Raw genomic sequence first — 20,748 nt, 5'->3', positions numbered from 1 at the left:
CAATTAGTCTTTTAAAAGGTAGAGAATTAGTGAAGCAGTTAAAAAAAATGCCAAACCATCCACTGCAACAACACAATTTGAAAAACAATCTTTTACATGCATAAATATCAAGTTGGAGACCCTGCTTCTAGCCAAGATAGAATAATGGGGAGGATTCACTCTCCTACCTAAAACAAGCAACTACTGGACAAAATATATTGAAATAATGGTTTGAAATATAGTGGACATCAGGTAGGAAGGGCAGTCATCATGGAGACTAAGGGAACTAGAGCTCTCAAGATGGAATACTAAAGAGGCGCTCTCTCCTTCTCCTCCCAAAAGGATAGATTAAGGGTTTTTGGGTTTTACATAAAATCTGGAAGAGTGATTCTTCCCACCAACCAGATTAGAAAATCTCAGTAAAGTATACTAATTCCTTTAGTTTTACTTCCATTTTTTTCCTTATAAAATTTAAAAGTAATTTTTAATTGAATACATTTTAAAATATTTTATTTACTTATTTTAGAGGGAGAGAGAGTGTGCCACACCTGTGAGCAGGGGCAAGGCAGAGGGAGAGAGAGAATCTCAAGCAGCCTCTGAGCCAAGCACGGAGCCTGATGTAGGGCTTTAACTTACAACCCTGAGATCATGATGGGAGCTGAAATCAAGAGTCAGAAGCTCAACCACCCAGGCGCCCCTTACACTGAATACATTTTATTTAAAAATATTAAGTCTCAGCCATGTCTACCACAAAGTGATGTTGCCCTTGGAGGAAATTCCTTTCATATAGCAACACCTGGTGGAAACTGCTCTTATTCCGTATTTGATTCCTTTTCTCTTCCATCAATCCTAGCCACCTGCTTCCAAAAAGCAAACAAATCCCTTTTCATCCTCAGCCTAAGGAAAGTTCTCAAATTCTTGTTATCTCATTAGCTTAGTTCTCCATATCTTCTAGATCCTTTAGAGGGGACTTCACTTATAACTGAAGAAAGTTTATAATAAACAAGAGAATCAGTTACTAATGCTTGATCATTTACTAACACTTAGCAATGCAAATAACCAGCAAAATTTAAAGTTTTAATGTAACTTTTTCTAGATTATGTTTTAGCCTAGTTTTCCCTTGCCACAATTTCTGTGAGTAGAAAGCAATAAAAAATAGTATTATCTGTCTTTCCAGGGAAAACACCAAAGGTCAGGAAAATTTTTTTTTTTGTATGTTATTTTGTTTTGATTTTCTTCCCAGTGCATTAGGTACAGAGGCAAGCAAAGATTTCAGTGATCAGAGGTGAGTGTTAAAAATTGAAATCCTACAAGCTGCCAAGTACCTTCAGGACACAAACCATATGTCAAAATACTCATGCACGTCACTGAAGTAATGTTAGCATGAAATAACCGCCCAAACTCCAGTTGGCATTTCTGATGGAGTCTAACACTCTTCTAATGCTAAATAAAATTTTAAAAAGTTTTTCTTCCAATTTTTCTAACAATGTTATAAAGAAATTAGAGACCTGTAAAATATTAATTTTTGGTCTTTAAATATTCATGTGAAAGTTTATCAACAGTTTAATTATTTAAAAGTCATATTTTTGTGTTCCCAAAGGATGCGTACCTCTTTCTTAAGCACCATGTCATCTTATACTGTTTATATTCAACTCAGTCCCTACCAACAATCATTTTGCCATTTATCCTGCATTAGCAATAAGCTGTTAATAGTCTTCCAAAATAACTTTAAGAGAATCCGTTTTTGAACCGTGGCATACAAGAGCAGTAATCTGATTTTAAAGTATTCTGAATACTAAACAAAATTAATGTAATAAATCATGTTCAAATTTTTTCTGAGATATAGCTTCAAACATTCAAGTAAATAGACAAAGGGTTATCTCCTTACAATCAGTAAGAAAATCCTAAAAACATGTAGATTACTTCTCAGTATCTGAATTTCCAGAATACCCTTACTTAAAATTAAGAACTAATTTTTAATTATCAGTTTATTAATGATATGCTAAAAGCATTTACATGCTAAAATATGTAAATAGAATATTACAGGTAGCAAGAATAGCTTCAAATTATGTAGCCTGCCTACAGTCACAGAGAAACATAGTTGTTCATGACATCCATGTTCTGGACCATCAAAGTACTACTTACTTAGAAGACTTTGAGGGCTTCAAAAGCTAAAAACTTTCTCTTATTTCACAACAAAAGATGTCTCAATCTTTGTGTTCTATCTAAACTAGTTCATGGACTAAAACTACTTTTAACCTTCAACAGAGAGCAGTGATTGATACTTTGATCACCAAACAAGAAGAAATAGGGGATACAAAAAAATATTTTGCACTTATATATATGCTTGGTACTCAATAATCTGGCATGCTTTATATAAAGAATGCTCACAATGTCCTTGTGAGGACACGTTGAGAACCAGCAGTCATTACCAAGCATTCTAGTATGTCTGTACCAAGCATTCTAGTATGTATCACATAAGCCAGACCAGCCCCTGCTCTCCTGCAGCTTATAGGGTGAGGAAAGAGACCTTTCTACTCCATTCTTTCATCTTAGAGTTTGGCTTGCTGTGGCAATATTCAGGTACATCTAAACTGGGAGTCTTAGAAATTACCAAAAGGTCACTTGATTTTTACCCATTAATTTCATCTCAAAATTTTATTTTCTTTACTAAGAAATCATGTATTACAGAGTAGAGTGAAAGGATAGTCAGTGTAGAAGGGTTCAGAAGCTTTTGTTTTTCATTAGATAATGATGAATACTTCTTTATGTCTAAATTGTCTTATGGATCTAATTCATTGAACCTGTCATAATTCAGTTGCTCTCCTTAATCAGTAATTTATATCAATAAAAAGTGGGAAAAAATGTAATAGTAGAACACCATTTGCCAAGGCAATTAGACAGAAACAGCAACTCTAAAATCAAAAGACATGTTTTATGCTATGCTAATCTCAACATGGCATATATCTACCTGAACAGAAGAAAAAAAAAATAGATTAAAGCATATAGGGGAAGGGAAGGAGAGTAAGAACAAAACAGAACAAAAAAATGTTGGGAAAACTACCACCACCAATACTACCACCAGTCTTGAATATTGAAATGCAACATACAAAAAAAGCAAATCCAACTGTATACCCTTTATCCTAATACATTTTCTTTTCTCCTCTTTCATAGCTGAAGATTATTTAGTTTCACAGAAGTTTGACATAAAAATGATATAAGAAATAAGTCTTGGAACAAATAATTCTATGATTAGCTGAAAGCCACCTCATGTCAGTTGTAATAATTAGGGGAAAAAACCGACATGGCTACAGACTGTGGAAATGAGTGTTAACATTGTTGGTTTTTCTTTTTATGTCCCATAGATTTCTAATTATACTCTTAGAACCCTTTCCACTATTATATGACAAGTCTTTTTAGTGACTTTTTAACACATTGCACAATGTTCTCAATTAATAGCTCTTGAAAAAAAAAAAAAAGAATGTCATTCTGGGGTTCCACTTAAAGCAGAGACCAAGACAGGGACTTAGGTAGTTTATTTGGGAGGAAATTCCAGGAATTAAGAATGAATGAGTAGGATGAACGAGAAAGTAAAAATAGAAAAACCACTAAAGATGAGTTCTCAAGCTGGTTGCCACTGAGAAAATGTGTTGAAAGCATAACAGTCAGATTGCAGACTCGTTACTTGAGTGTTGCCTGTCAGGACAGTTAAGTGCCTCACATCCCAGACTGAAAGAACTACTGCCTGCAGGGAAGCACTAAAGCAGAGAATCTGGACTGGAGAGACTTCTGAAATAGAAAGCTGGTATTGTGCAGGAACTGTCCACTGCAGCTGCTGCTGAAATCAGAGGAAGGCTGATGGAATGCGTGGGTCACTTAAAGCATCTATTACAAATATGAATCTGAACCATTGTTTAAAACATCACTATTTAAGATAAGAAAAGTTGGTTTAGTTACAATCAGTTGGTCTTAAAAACACTCATGTAATTTTGGATCTAGTTTTTGTATTGCTCAAATTCTTCAGAATATCTAAACTTTTAAGTTCCCAAGTCTTTCTCACTTTGATCCCTCATATATTTCCAGTGTCATCACTTTCCAAATTTCCACATACTTTATCCTCAACCATATTAAAGTACTTGCAGTTTCCCAGCTGCAACATGCTCTTTCCTGTTTCTTTGAGGAATTAAGAGGAAAAAGACAAAAATCAGGTAAATTCTTAGAAGTCATAATAAAAAGAATGAATTTTATTCTAAAAGAAATGGTTTTAAGCTAGAGAGAAAATGGTCTGATCTACAATTTAATATTTTCCTGGTTGTTGTATGTGGAATGGGTTGGGGAGAGTAGGGAGCAGGAACGGAAGGAGGAAAGTCAGTTAATAAGTGATTCCAGTTCACGTGGAAGTTGCTGATTAGGTAACAACATTGCAAATATAGACAGAGGGATGAATTGGTGATCTTTGGTCATGGTGGTACTAATTTTGTTTGCCAATGAATTGGATATGAATTGGGTAGAAAAGAACAGAACAAGCAAACGACTCTGGGTTGGCTTGAGAGCTGAGTGGGATGTGGTAATATTTATTTAAATTAGGAAGTGTGTATGCTGTTAGATATATTATATATATGATACCTTTTAGGAGCCCAAATGAAGGTGGAAAGTATTGGCTATATGAATTGGGGCTCAGGGAAGAGATAAGGGCTGATGAGATCAATTTGGAAATTATTAGCATATTTATGACATTTTAGGTTATGGAATCTGATGATGTCACATATAGACAGGAGTAGGTACATAGGATCCAGAGCCACTCTCAAGGTCCCCCGATATTTAGAGTTTAGGCAAAGCAGGTCAAACCAGTGAAGGCTATTGACAAGGGGCACTTAGTGAGGTAACAAAAACCAGAAAATTGTATGTTACTAAAGCTAGGAGAGGAAAGTATTTTAAGAAGGACAGAATAGTCAATTATGTCAAATATTTAAAAGCTGCTAAGCTATTGAGTAAGATGAGAACAAAAGAATGGTCATTGGATTTGACAAAATAGATGTTATGGATAAGCTATACAAGACTTTCTTGGCTAGAGTAGGCAGGACAAAAGCCTGATGGCAATGACAAGGAGTAATCCCGAGAGAAGATATGCTCCTCTGTCATCACATGGAACATTTCTCATCTTTTTGCTGAGCTCCTCCTGTTCCTTGAAGGAAGCCATCTTGGAAGAAGATATTTCTAAGCTAATCCCATGCTAATGTCTCTACAGTTCTTCTATGTGTTCCATGGGAAACATGCACCCTTACTGAAGTTATAATGGGAGAAAATTTACTTTCCTAACACAGGTATCAATTTGGTACCATAGGCAGCATCAACCAGACTCCCCACCCATTAAGTCTGAATCAGTTACGGGTCTTCAGTCTCAAACTCATGTAGTCTTCTTAAATTCACTGTCACCTCCATCTCACTCCCTAACTAAGCTTGATGTTATTAGGAATATCCCTGCTTATGACGTGTGTATGTGCCTTTATGAGTAGCTTAGGGCAACATGGACAAGAGAAAATGCTACAGCCCTTCACCACTTTTTTCTAGCCAAATTCCTTCTCCACCTGTTTCCTGCCTTCTGGGCCTCTAAATTTTTTCAGAGGTGGGTAGTGGGACGTCAACAAAGAATTACTAGGTCAGTGATTACCCACCTCCTTTATTTGTCCTGGTTAGGTGGCATATCAGTAAGGATTCCGTCCAGATGAAGAACCATGTAGGATATTGTCTTTATTGTAGGAATTATACTTTACATCACAGGTCAGCAAACTTTTTCTGTACAGAGCCAGACAGTATATATTTAGCTCTCCTCTGCAACACAGAACAGCTATAGATGATACATAAACAAATAGGCATAATTCTGTTTCAACAGAACTTTATTTTGAAAAAGGAAAGCAGGCAATGGGGCTGTAGATAATTTGCCCACCCCTGCTTTACATAAGAGTGGGTGTTGCTGGGAAAGTGAACTTCCAGAGGGGAGTGTTGTGGGATCACAGAAATGTCACTAAACTGTCATTCCTGAAACACTGGTGCAGAGGACATCTGGGAAGACAGACAAGTTCAATTGCTTTACCAAGGCAGTATAAAGAGAATTATAAATGGCTCTGTGTGAAGCTGGGGTCCCAGTGGGACTACTGCCTCTGTGTGTCCCCAAGATCAGCAGTTGGGAAGGAGAGTTTGATGTGGAGCAGAGTAGAATGAGTAAAAGCTGAGCACTTCATCTGTTTGTCACTCCTCTCACTTTTAGGTCCTTCCAAGAGTAATGGTTACTGATTCCCTCTAACCTCCCTAATTTCATGAGATTTCCTCTTCTTATCCAAATCTAAGTTAGGAATATACAGGTTAAGGAAATACTAGGAAACACAGTTCCGAGTATAACAAATAAAGTTGGCACTAGAACAAATTGGTATGTTTTATCTTGGAACTGCAGATGAAACTGAGACAGAAAGAGTCTCATTTCAGCATTATGTAACTGCAGAAGAATAAATCTTCCCTGTATTTTTCAGTGTTTCCATAACAATGCCTTAGGTCCATGAAACAAAGAGAGGTATATAATATCAATACAGAATGTTTGCTTTCACTTCCTCTAGAAACATTTAGATTAGATCCATAGTCATTTGTTTCCCCCATGAAGTTAATTGTTCTCACAAAAGCTAATAAATCTTCTAGCATTTCCCCAAGAGCCAAATGATTACATCATGGGATAAGCATTTATGTTAACTACCAAAGTGACTGAATATCCCAGAGATTGCCAGAAGACTTTAGTGTTATCCTCCTAGGTGTTTATGCTTCAGAAGAGATGAATCCCAGGCCCTTGGTAACATCTCTAGGTTGTGAATCCTGAATACACCGAACTTATTTGGCCCCTAAAGAGATTTATTTATATACAAAATAATTAGAGTACAGATTCTTTCCATTACATCTTCAGCAGACTCTCCCAGGAAATGGGGCAGGGACTTTTTTTTTTCTGTTTATAAATGCCAAAAACTGTCCTTTTTTTCTAATTCCTTCACCTACCAAATGAAATCTGCCAACTGTGTAGGTAATTTCTCCATCTGGCTCACGTTGTGCCAATCTACAGAGTTGCTGGGCATAGAGGACCTATGTTACAATGTTAATCTGGCTGCTTTCTGTGACTATAAGTAAAGCTCTTCTCCCTGACCCAGCCACCACATGTGTTTGAAGTATCCATCTATCTGTCTGTCTATCCATCTATCTATGTAGAAATATGTATTTGCACAAATAAGGTGACATCTCAGCTTGTTTATAATTTCATAATACATTATGTTTCATCAAACGTAAGATGTGGTAAATTGTAAGATGCCACTTTATTTTATATACTGCCAAGAAAGAAAAAAGTGTTGACAGTTAAACACTCCACACTTTTTACCACTTATAATATTATTTTGAGCTTATTAATAGTATGCTTTTAGATTTAGACAGAGAAATGATCACAGTTTGAATAGCTAAAACTGTCCAATATAACCAATAAAACTATATAATGACTGTTACCTTGTTGAAAGTGATTGTTAGGCACCACTAATTCTAAGACATGTCCTCATTTATGGATATTCTTCGTTATTTATACTTATCCTTAGAATGGATAAAATACAAGATTAATGAGTAAAGCTACCAGTTGAGAGCAAAGTATAGGGAGAAAAGTTTACTGAGATTCAAAAAGAGAAGTTAGGAAATTGTCATCTAATGAAGAGAAAAATAGAACTTAGAAGAAATCTAGAATGAAAGGCAAAGACCAAGCCTTCATTAACGAAATTAAATTATCAGTTAGTAATTGTATCTTTTTTTCCTCTAGAAAAATCAGGTTACTCCATATAGACACAGATTAGAAAGACATTTAGTTTTAACTGTATTCAGAGCTTTTCCCAAAAGAATAAAGTAGGAAAACACTTCTGCATCTGGGAAAAGAAGAGTATCCATCTCTCCCCTATTTTTCTCACTAAAAGCAACTGAAAACCCTGGATGTTACATAAAGCAAATACAAGAAGATTCTGAATAGGAGAAAGAAGAAAACAAACCAGCTAGTAATATATGAATTCAAAGAATGACATAATGGATAGCTCTCTGGGTTTTCTTTGTGCTTCATGCATTTCAGACTTGAAATTGTAGAATCAAGAAAACTAGAAATGCCAACGGGTGCTCAAAAGTCTGCTCCCCTTAGCAAAGAATGAAAAATGACAACAAACTTTTAAATAGTAATCACCCTCCTCCAGGCCAGGCAAAAACACACAAAAAACTGTGGCTCCAGCAAAGGCCAAGAGATTAGACTAAACTTCTAGCAGAACCTACTCCTTACTATGGTAGCATCAGAGGAAACTAAGTAGAGAGCTAGAACGTTCATCACTGCAGGTGGTAACAAGCCGTCCCCATCCAATGTCAGTGATGGCTACTGGGAAGCAGTTATGAAACAAACATAACTCTCAGAGTCAGGAAGGTATCAATAGAGACCTATTGGAGAATTAGTTCTCCTACCCGCTACCCTGCAATAACCGTCACCATTCACCCTTAAACCCACTCTGAGTGGGAAATATAAACTTTTATGTCTACCTGGAAGTAAAAAGAGTTAATTGTGAAACAAACTGTGATACATATAAATCACAGAGTATTCCTTAGCAATAAAAAGAAATTATCAGTAGATACAATTATCAATAGATACAACAATCTGGATAATCTCCAGGGTATTATGCTCAGTGAAAAAAAAAAAAATCCCCAAATCACAAACTGTATGATTGCATCTTTATAACATTCTTGAAATGACATGACTATAGAATGAGAGAACAGATGGGTGGTTGCCAGGAGCTGAGGCGGTACAGGTGAGAGGGACGTAGATTTAGCTATAAAAGTGCAATAAGGAATCTTTTTGGATGGATATGTTCTGCATCTACTCTATCAGTGTCAATGTCCTCGTTATAATATTGTACTATATAGTTTTGTGAGATGTGACTACTGACAAGAAGCTGTGTGAAGGGTATATGAGATCTCATTGTGGAGATATCTTAAAATTGCATGTGAATCTACAATGATTCTGAAATTAAAAGTTAAAAAATAGGAGACAGTAAATGAGTTCAGAGTATTTATTTACAAGGAATTTACTTATGAATGACATAGAATCAAGTGTAGACAACAGAACCTAATGGGTGCATGAGTAATGCCAGAATGGTAAAGTCATTGGATCAAAAGTGGGTTTTAGTTTTTGTTTATTGAAAATAATTTATATAAAGTAAAATTTACCTTTTTAGTGTATAGTTCTGTGAGTTTGGACAAAGGTACAAAATCCTGGAGTCACCATCCCAATCAAGATATGTAACAATTCCCTTACCTCCCAAAATTCCTCCATGAACCACTTGTTAGTCAATCTCTGCTCCTCAGCAACAGCCACTGGCAACCACTGATCTATTTTCTGTCCCTGTAGTTTTCCATTTGCCAGAATGTCATATAAATGGGATCATATGATGTAGCCATTTGATTCTGATTTCATTCAATTAACATAATACACTTGAAATTTATCCATATTGTTGCATCTATTGAAAATCCATTCCATTTTTTTGTTGAGTAATATTCCAGTGTGAATGTACCACATTTAAAGCATTGTTTTTGATACGAGTGTAGTTGACTCACAACGGTATATTAGTTTCAGGTATACGACATAGTGATTCAACTTCTCTGTATGTTATGCTGTGCTCAGAAGCATAGCTCCCATTTGTCGCCAAGCATTGTTACTATCATTGTTACTATAAGATCATTGACTATATTCCAAATGCTGGCCTTTTATTCTTATGACTTACTCACTCTAAACTGAAAGTCTGTATCTCCCACTCTCCTTCACCCATTTTGCCCAACCCACAATTATCTGTTCTCCATCTGAGAGACATTTTAAAGTTTTTTACTAGTTTGAGGCAATTACTATTAAAGTCACTATAAAATTTCTCTATGATTTTTATCTGAATGGTTTTTCATTTCACATAGATAAATGTCTACTTGTAGGACTATTAGGTCATAGGATAAATGTATAAGTAGCTATAAGAAATAGCCAAACCGGTTTTTAGAGTAGCTATACTGTTATGTATTCTTATATACAATATATGATTTTAGCTGCTTTGTTTCTTTATTAACACTTGATATTATCATTTTTTTCAAAATTAGCCATATTAATAGGTATGTCGAGATACACTGCTGTGCTTTTAATTTGTATTTCCCTAATGATAATGGTAGTGAGCTTCTTTCCATAAGCTTATTTGTTATGTATATATCTTCTTCAGTTTTTATTTATTTATTTATTTTCAGTGTAACAGTATTCATTGTTTTTGCACCACACCCAGGCCCTCTCCAATACCCACCACCTGGTTCCCCCAACCTCCCACCCCCGCCTCTTCAAAACCCTCAGATTGTTTTTCAGAGTCCATAGTCCCTCATGGTTCACCTCCCCTTCCAATTTCCCCCAACTCCCTTCTCCTCTCCATCTCCCCATGTCCTCCATGCTATTTGTTATGCTCCACAAATAAGTGAAACCATATGATAATTGACTCTCTCTGCTTGACTAATTTCACTCAGCATAATCTCTTCCAGTCCCGTCCATGTTGGTACAAAAGTTGGGTATTCATCCTTTCTGATGAAGGCATAATACTCCATAGTGTATAGGGACCACATCTTCCTCCATTCCTCCGTTGAAGGGCATCTTAGCTCTTTCCACAGTTTGGTGACCATGGCCATTGCTGCTATAAACATTGGGGTACAGATGGCCCTTCTTTTCACTACATCTGTATCTTTGGGGTAAATATTCAGTAGTGCAATTGCAGGGTCATAGGGAAGCTCTATTTTTAATTACTTGAGGAATCTCCACACTGTTTTCCAAAGTGGCAGCAACAACTTGCATTCCCACCAACAGTAGAAGAGGGTTCCCCTTTCTCCACATCCCCTCCAACACATGTTGTTTCCTGTCTTGCTAATTTTGGCTATTCTAACTGGTATAAGGTGATATCTCAATGTGGTTTTAATTTGAATCTCCCTGATGGCTAGTGATGATGAACATTTTTTCATGTGTCTGGTAGCCATTTGTATGTCTTCATTGGAGAAGTGTCTGTTCATACCTTCTGCCCATTTTTTTATGTGTCTGTTTTGTGTGTGTTGAGTTTCAGGAGTTCTTTATAGATCCTGGATATAACTTTTTGTCTGTACTGTCATTTGCAAGTATCTTCTCCCATTCAGTGGGTTGCCTCTTTGTTTTGTTGACTGTTTCCTTTGCTGTGCAGAAGCTTTTGATCTTGATGAAGTCCCAAAAGTTTATTTTCGCTTTTGTTTCCTTTGCCTTTGGAGACATATCTTGAAAGAAGTTGCTGTGGCTGATATTGAAGAGGTTACTGCCTATGTTCTCCTCTAGGATTCTGATGGATTCCTGTCTCACGTTGAGGTCTTTTATCCATTTTGAGTTTATCTTTGTGTACGATGTAAGAGAATGGTCGAGTTTCATTCTTCTACATATAGCTGCCCAGTTTTCCCAGCACCATTTATTGAAGAGACTGTCTTTTTCCCACTGTATATTTTGTCCTGTTTTGTCGAAGACTATTTGACCATAGAGTTGAGGGTCCATATCTGGGCTCTCTACTCTGTTCCACTGGTCTATGTGTCTGTTTTTATGCCAGTACCATGCTGTCTTGGTGATCACAGGTTTGTAGAAAAGCTTGAAATCAGGTAACGTGATGCCCCCAGTTTTATTTTTGTTTTTCAACATTTCCTTAGAGATTTGGGGTCTCTTCTGATTCTATACAAATTTTGGGGTTATTTGCTCCAGCTCTTTGAAAAATACTGGTGGAATTTTGATTGGAATGGCATTAAAAGTATAGATTGCTCTAGGCGGTATAGACATTTTAACAATGTTTATTCTTCTGATCCAAGAGCATGGAATGGTCTTCCATCTTTTTGTATCTTTTTCAATTTCTTTCATGAGTGTTCTGTAGTTTCTCGAGTACAGTTCCTTTACCTCTTTGGTTAGGTTTATTCCCAGGTATCTTATGGCTCTTCGTGCTATAGTAAATGGAATTGATTCCCTAATTTCCCTTTCTGTATTTTCATTGTTAGTGTATAAGAAAGCCACTGATTTCTGTACATTGACTTTGTATCCTGCCACATTACTGAATTGCTGCATGAGTTCTAGTAGTTTGGGGTCTTCTTCAGTTTTTACTTAAATCTTTTACCAAATTTTCACTGGGTTGCTTTCTTAATATTGAGCTTTAAGAGATTTTTATTTATCTCTATGTGTCATTTATCAGATGTGTGGTTTGCAAATATTTTCTCCCCATCTGTCATTTGTTTTTCATTCTCTCAACACTGACCTTTGAAGAGTGTAAGTTCTTAATTCTTATGATGTCCAGTTAATGAGTTTTATCTTTTCCTAGCCAAAAATCATAAGTATTTCCCCATATTTTCTTCTAGATGTATTATTTTCAAAAACATTTATTTAAAATGAAATAATTAGCACATAGTATATTAATAGTTTCAGAGGTAGACTTTAGTGATTCATCATTTGCATATAACACTGAGTGCATATAACACTTGAACACTGAGTGTTCAAGTCCCCTCCTTAATGCCCATCACCATTGTCTGAAGTTTTACATTAAGGTCTGATCCATTTTGAATTAAATTTTGTATCAGGTATGTGGTATGGGTTAAGAATTTTTTTACTTTTTTTTTTTTTTTTACATGTTGATGTCCTATTGTTTCATCACTATTGAAAAGAAGTTTTTAATATAGGTGAAGGACTGGTGAGATGATGTGTTAAAGTTAATTATCTTTAAAGATAAAGATAAAGAGTGTTTCCTGATACACAGATTTCTAGATGATGCAGTAAAACATAAAAATCATGTGACAGCATGTAGAAAAATGCCATTCTGGAAAAGGCAGTTAAGAAACCCTAAAGCTGTAACAAGCCCTCTGCACTATGTTGATAACACCTAGAAAAATAATTGAGAAAAAGAGAGTAGAGCTAAAGAGGTCACTGAATAAGTGAGATCAGCTGATAATAATAAGGATAGTTAGAGGGAGTTTTGTGTTATGACATGAGCTTCAAAATATCTGGGGCTTTTAAAAGAGAACAGAAGATTCCCCAAATTGATCAATAAATTCATTACAATTTTCATCAAAATCCACACGAGGGCGTGTGTGTGTGTGTGTGTGTGTGTGTGCACATACATAGAGAAGTTTGTTCTAAACTTTATATGGAAAAACATTGGATCTAAAGTAACTAAAGTAATTTTAAGAAGAAGGATAAAGGGGAAAGGACTCGCTCTACCTGATGCTAAGGCTATATATAGAGCTACAGTCATAAAGGAAATGTGGTTTTGGTGAAGGGATAGACACATAGATCAGTGGAACAGTGTAGACAATGCAGAAATAGACCCCAAAACATCCAAATTCAATAGAATTATGCTGAGTAAATATGATCAATCTCAAAATTTTCCATATCACTTGATTCTATTTATTTAATATTATTGAAATGACAAAATTCTAGAGGTGGAGAACAGATTGGTGGTTGCCAGTGGTTAGGAAGGTGGGAGATTGCTGTTGCTACAGATTGTAGTGATGGTCAAACAAATCTACATGTTATAAAATCAACCCAAGGAGGCACACACCAAGACACACAATAATTATGATAGCAAAAAATAGTAATAAACATAGAATTCTAAAAGTAGCAATAGAAAACAGTTAAATAAAAGGGAAACGCCATAAGACTATCAGCTGATTTTTTAGCAGAAAGTTTGTAGGCCCAAAGAGAGGGCGTGATATATTAAAAGTGGTGAAAGAAAACAAACAAACCTATAATCAAGAGTATTCTATCCATCAAGGCTATCACTGAGCATAGAAGAGATAACAACTTTCCTGCACATTTAACATAAGTTAAAAGAATTCATAACTACCAAACCAACCTTACAAGAAATGTTAAATGGGATTCTGTAAGTGGAAAGGAAAGAGCATAAGCAGGAGTAAGAAAATTAAGAAGCGCAGAAAAGATATATTAAATAGATCTATAAAAATCAGTTAAGAGATTCACAATACAAAAGGATATGAAGTATGACACCACATACCGAAAATAAAAGAAGTGGAGTAAAAATGTAATGCTTTCGGAATGGGTTCAAACTTAAGTGACAACTTAATATAGACTTCTATATGCATAAGATTTTTTAAATTTTTTTATTTTTTTCTTAACATATAATGTATTATTAGCCCCAGGAGTACAGGTCTGTGAACAAGATGTTTTATATAAACTTAAGGGTAATTTTAGCCATTCTGACTGGTGTGAGGTGATATCTCATTGTGCTTTTGATTTGTATTTCCCTAATGCCGAGTGATATGGAGCACTTTTTCATGTGTCTGTTGGCCATCTGGATGTCTTCTTTGCAGAAATGTCTATTCATGTCTTCTGCCCATTTCTTGATTGGATTATTTGTTCTTTGGGTGTTGAGTTTGCTAAGTTCTTTGTAGATTTTGGACACTAGTCCTTTATCTGATATGTCATTTGCAAATATCTTCTCCCATTCTGTCAGTTGTCTTTTGGTTTTGTTAACTGGCTAAAATGAACAAGTCAGGAAATGACAGATGCTGGTGAGGATGCAGAGAAATGGGAACCCTCCAACACTGTTGCTGGGAATGCAAGCTGGTGCAACCAGTCTGGAAAACAGCATGGAGGTTCCTCAAAATGTTGAAAATAGAACTACCCTATGACCTAGCAATTGCACTACTGGGTATTTACTCTAAAGATACAAACGTAGTGATCCGAAGGGGCACATGCACCTGAATGTTTATAGCAGCAATGTCTACAATAGCAAAACTATGGAAAGAACCTAGACGTCCATCAACAGATGAATGGATAAAGAAGATGTGGTATATATACACAATGGAATACTATACAGCCATCAAAAGAAATGAAATCTTGCCATTTGCGATGACATGGATGGAACTAGAAGGTATCACGCTTAGCGAAATAAGTCAACCGGAGAAAGACAGCTATCATATGATCTCCCTGATATGAGGAAGTGGAGATGCAACATGGGGGGGTTAAGGGGGTAGGAGAAGAATCAATGAAACAAGATGGGATTGGGAGGGAGACAAACCATAAGTGACTCTTAATCTCACAAAACAAACTGAGGGTTGCTGGGGGGAGGGGGTTTGGGAGAAGGGGGTGGGGTTATGGACATTGGGGAGGGGTATGTGCTTTGGTGAGCGCTGTGAAGTGTATAAACCTGGCAATTCACAGACCTGTACCCCTGGGGATAAAAATATATGTTTATAAAAAATTTAAAAAAAACCCAAAAAACAAAACAAAACAAAACAAAAAAACCATAAGGGTAAGCACAAATCAAAAACCAGAAATAGATATGCAAAAAATAAAGAAAAAGGAGTACAAGTATATCATTAGGGAAAGCCAGCAGACTGTGAGAGAAGAAAAATAACAGGGGTGTCTGGGTAACTCAGTGGGTTAAGCCTCTGCCTTCAGCTCAGGTCATGATCTCAGCATCCTGGGATGGAGCCCCTCATCAGGCTCTCTGCTCAGTGGGGAGCCTGCTTCACCCTCTCTCTCCCTGCCTTTCTGCCTACTTGTGATCTCTCTCTCTGTCAAATAAATAAATAAAATCTTCTTTTCTAAAAAAAGGAATTAAAAAAAAGAACAGAGAACTACAAAAATAATCATAAAAAAAGTAACAAAATAACAGTAAGTACATACCTATCAGTAATTGTTTTTGAATGTAAATGGACTAAATGCTCTAATCAAAAGACAAGGTGTGATGGAATGGATAAAAAAGCAAAACCAAGCTACATGCTACCTATAAGAGGCACATTTCAGACCTAAAGATACATGTAGAGTGAAAGTGAAAGGATGGAAAACATTTATCATGCAAATGGAAATGAAAAGAAAGCTGGGGTAACAATACTTATGTCAGAAAAAAAAAATGGACTTTAAAACAAAGACTTTTAATAAGAAACAAAGAACAGTACATAATCACAGAGGGAATAATCCAAAATGAAGATCTAATTGCAAATATTTATACATCCAACATGAGAGCACATAACTGTTAAGAACATAAAGGGAGAAATTGATAGTAATGCTATAATAGTAGGATACTTTCACACCCCTCTTACATCAAAGGATAGATTGCCAAACAGAAAATCAACAACTAAACAGTGGCTTTGAATGACACATTGGACCAGATGAATCTAACAGGTATATGCACAACATTTCATCATAAAGCAGCAGAGTACACATTCTTTTTAAGTTCACATGGGACATTTTCCAGAACAGAGTATATTTTAAGTCACAAAACAAGTCTTGGCAAAAACAAAAAGATTAAGGTTTTTCTGACCACAGTGCTATGAAACTAGAAATCAACCAAGAGAAAAAGTTTGGAGGTAAAATACAAATACATGGAGGTAAACAAATACATGGAGGCATGCTACTAAATAAGAAATGGGTCAACTAAGAAATCAAAGAGGAAATTTAAAGAAATCCCTGTTGATAAATGAAAATGAAAAAAACAGTGGTCCAAAATTTGGGAGATATAGCAAAATGTATTCTAAGACAGAAGTTTACAGCAATACAGTCTTACCTTGAGAAGCAAGCAAATGTCAAATAAGCTAATTTTAGACCTAAAGGAACTGGGAAAAAGAATAAACAAAATGCAAAACCAGTAAAAGGAAGGAAATAATAAAAATGAGAGCAAAATTAAAGACAACAGAAACCAAGAAAAACCACAATGAAACAGATCAATGAAACCAGGAGCTGGTTCTTTGAAAAGATCAACAAATTGATAAATCTTTAGCCAGACTTATCAAAAAACAAAAAGAGAAGAGAAGACTCAAACAAAATCAGGAAGGAAAGAGAAGAAACAACAACTGAGATCACAGATATGCAAAGGATTACAAGAGAATATTATGAAAAATTATATGTCAACTGATTGGATAAACTAGAAGAAATGAATAAATTCCTAGAAACATATAAGATCCCAAAACAGAACCAGGAAGACATAGAAAATTTGAAAACATTGATTAACTATGATGAAAACGAACCCATAATCAAAAAAACTCACCAACAGACAAAAGCCCAGGATCAGATGGTTTCATGGGTGAAACTTACCAAAGTTTAAAGAAGAGTTCATTTCGATTCTTCTCAAATCACTCCAAAAAATTAAAGAGGAAGGAAAGCTTCAAAAATAGTCTTCAAGTCCAACATTACCTTGGTACCAAAACCAGATAATGACACTACAAAAAGAGAGTACTACCAATCAACATCCCTAATGAACATAAATGCAGAAGTCCTCACAAAATAATAACAAACCTAATCCAACAAAACATTAAAAAATCATTCACTACAATCAAGTGTAATTCATTCCTGGGATGCAAGCATAGTTCAATATTTGCTAATCAGCATGATACACCACATCAACAAAAGAAAGGATAAAAACCAAATCAAAAAACAAGATTTTTACATTTTTTACAAATTTTTTGCATGTTTATACACTAATATGACATAATAGAAAGAAAAATCAATGCGACAATCCCATTCACAATTACACCAAAAAGAATAAAATACATAGGAATAAACTTAACCAAGGAGGTGGGATAACTCTACTCTGAAAACTATAAAACACTGAAGGAAATTGAAGATGGCACAAATGGAAAGCTATTCCAATGTTCATGGGTGGGAAGAACAAACATTGTTAAAATGTCTATACAACCCAAAGTGATCTACACATCTAATGCAATCCCTACCAAAATACCAACAGAATTTTTCACAGAACTAGAACAATCCTAAAAGTTGTGTGGAATCACAAAAGACCCCAAATAGCCAAACCAATCTTGAAAAAGAGGAAAAAAACTGGAGCTTTCACAATCCCCAATTTCTAGATATACTACATAGCTATAGTAATCAAAACAGTATGGTACTGGCACAAAAATAGGCACAAAGATCAATGGAACAAAATAGAGACCCCAGAAATAAACCAATTATTGTATGGTCAATTAATCTATGACAAAGGAAAGAAGAATATGCAATGGGAAAAGATTGTCTCTTCACAAAATGACTGGACAGCTACATGGAAAAGAATGAAACTGGACTATTTCTCACACCATACAAAAAAATAATCTTAAAATGGATTTAAGGCCTAAATCTGAAGCCTGAAATGATAAAAAAAAATCCTAGAAGAGAACACAAGCACTAATTTCTCTGACACTGGGTGTAGCAACATCTTTCTAGATGTCTCCTGAGGCCAGGGAAACAAAATTAAAAATAATTATGACTACATCAATATAAAAGGCTTTTGCACAAAGGAAACATTCAAAACACAAAGATAGCCTACTTAATGGGAGAAGATATTTACAAATGACATATCCAAAAAGTGGTTAGTATCCAAAATATATTAAGAACTGAAATTTAAAATTGGGCAGAAGACATAAACAGACATTTCTCCTAAGAAGACATTCAGATGGCCAACAGACACATGAAAAGATGCTCAACATCACTCTTCATCAAGGAAAACCAAATCAAACCCTCAGTGAGGGGCATCCGGGTGATTCAGTCAGTTGGGTGTTTGCCTTCAGCTCAGGTCATGATCCTGGAGTCCAGAATGGAGCCCACATCGGGCTCCCTGCTCAGAAGGGGAGTCTGCTTCTGGCTCTGCATCTCATCCAGCTTGTACTCTCTCTCTCTCTCACTCTCTCTCTCTCTGTGCCAAATAAATAAATAAAATCTTAAACAACAACAACGAGATATTGCCTCATATCTGTCAGAATGGCTAAAACCAGAAACACAAAAAACAAGTGTTGGCAAGAATGTGGAAAAAAGAACCGTCGTGCACTGTTGGTGGGGATGCAAACTGCTGCAGCCACAGGGGAAAACAGTATGGAGGTTCCTCAGAAATTAAAAATAAATAAAATTATCATATGATCCAGTAATTCTGCTACTGGGTATTTACCCAAAGAATATGAAAACACTAATTCGAAAAGAATATACATCCCTACATGCATTGCAGCATTATTCACACTCTTTATTTATTAATTGCTTGTTATTTCTCCATTACTTTCTCTTCTTCTAGAATTTATATTATTTACAATTTAAGCATCTGTTATTTCCATCTCATTGTATTTTGTGTCTCATATATTTTTTTTCAGAGAACCATTTCTTTAACTTGATATACTAGGTCACTGATTTAGTTCTCAATTCTTAATATTCTCTCTTTCCACTTGCCTACATGATAACTTAATATTCTCTCTTTCCACTTGCCTACAGAATAATTTGAAGCCATTATAGTGATTTTTGTTTGTTTGTTTGACAAAGTCTTTTTATGCTTTAAATTTTGTAATGTTCTCAGTACCATTTTTGGGCAAACTCTCTGTCATGTTCGGTTCTGTTTTTCACGGAGTCCCCTGTGCCAGGTGCTTTGTTTCACATTTCTTGGACCACAGGGCACCTGGATGCATTGACACTGCCCTCTGTCATTTGCCTCTCATGTCTCTGTTCAGACCTGGCAGGCAGGTGAGGCTGCAAACATCTCTCTGGCAGCAGCACACCTGTGGGGTAGGAACAGGTGTCCCCACCACTGCAGGCCAGTGCTGTGTTCATCTGTAAGCTGTCAGGCCTTTGCTGAGGCGCTTGAAGACCTTTTGTTCCAGAATCTTTCTGGTGACAAGCATTGGCATTCCTTAGCCTCAACACAGGAACAGTGTGTCTCCTTATACAAGCTCTCCTGTCATTTCACTGGGACATGAAAATATTCTCCACAGTTTGCCACTGGCCTAATTCAGCAATTTCATTTTTCCGTCTTTCCCTCACCCACCTCTTTTCTAGAATACCATTATTTCTGATGGAAGGAATTACTTTTACCCTGTTGTGGAGGTTGTTTCTAAAACAACCCCAGTGACTTCTTCCTCCTGCTGTCTCTGCCCTCTTCCTTGAATGGGCACAGGACCTAGTGATTTGCTTCTAAGGGACAGAATATAACAAAAGTCTTACAAGAGGCCATGAGCCAGAAGATAGTTAAATCACACTCAATTCCTGACCCACAGAAACTCTGACACAAATGTTTTAAGCAACTAAGTTTTGGGATAATTTGTCTGCAACAATAGGTAATTAACATGTCATCTTGACTGTCATATCTTATCTCCATCGTCTTCTACCCCAGAGCACCTATGCTCCAGGTAGATGGGATTTTCTCTTTAGGGCTCACTTATTCACATGTCTATGGTTTTATATATATATTTCCCTTTTATACTGCCAACACATATTTGATCCGGTAAATTATAAACATAAATTGAGACCTAATCACATATTTCCTTGTCTATGACCCATTCTCTGATTATGTAAGCAAATTTTATTGCCCACACCTTATGTATGCTTTTACTCTGCTTTTCATACAGATTAACAATCACTACCTTTGGCCCAGTCTGTATCCGCAGCACCTAATAGACTGAAAGCCTTGGTTTTCTTGAATTAAGTTGAGCCCCCTCCTCTCCTAAAGTGTTTTTCATGTCCTATTCACCCCAGCTGCAAAGCTTCACTTGGTATTGAGTTAAAAGTGGGGTTGCTGAGAAATAACCACTTTTGCCTTTCTTGACCAAATTTTTAGGGTGTTTTTATTTCTATTTGTGTCAGCTGATATTTCGTTTTGAAAGCCTGTATATTTCGTGCTTGAAATTGCACTGCTTTCCACTTGCAACATTTTTCTCTTATGTGTCAGAGCATCTCCA

The 20,748-nt window shown here is 36.0% G+C and overlaps 1 protein-coding gene across 2 annotated transcripts in view; it reads right to left on the bottom strand.

Moving 5' to 3' along the window:
* The window catches only part of NPFFR2 (neuropeptide FF receptor 2), an 82,237-nt gene that overhangs the window by 29,418 nt on the left and 32,071 nt on the right, over window positions 1–20,748 (bottom strand). Inside the window, exon 1 of one of the 2 annotated variants that reach the window (XM_032334541.1) lies at window positions 17,141–17,322. The exons of the other annotated variant lie outside the window; for it this stretch is intronic. The gene's annotated coding sequence lies outside the window, so the exon portion shown is untranslated. Of the gene's footprint in view, window positions 1–17,140; window positions 17,323–20,748 lie in introns of those variants that run through there. 2 annotated transcript variants of the gene reach the window in all.

The sequence above is a fragment of the Mustela erminea genome, chromosome 2, assembly GCF_009829155.1.
Source record: "Mustela erminea isolate mMusErm1 chromosome 2, mMusErm1.Pri, whole genome shotgun sequence".
Lineage (NCBI taxonomy): Eukaryota > Metazoa > Chordata > Mammalia > Carnivora > Mustelidae > Mustela > Mustela erminea.
Note: the sequence above shows the minus strand (reverse complement) of the source record. Positions and strands in the feature narration are given on the sequence as shown.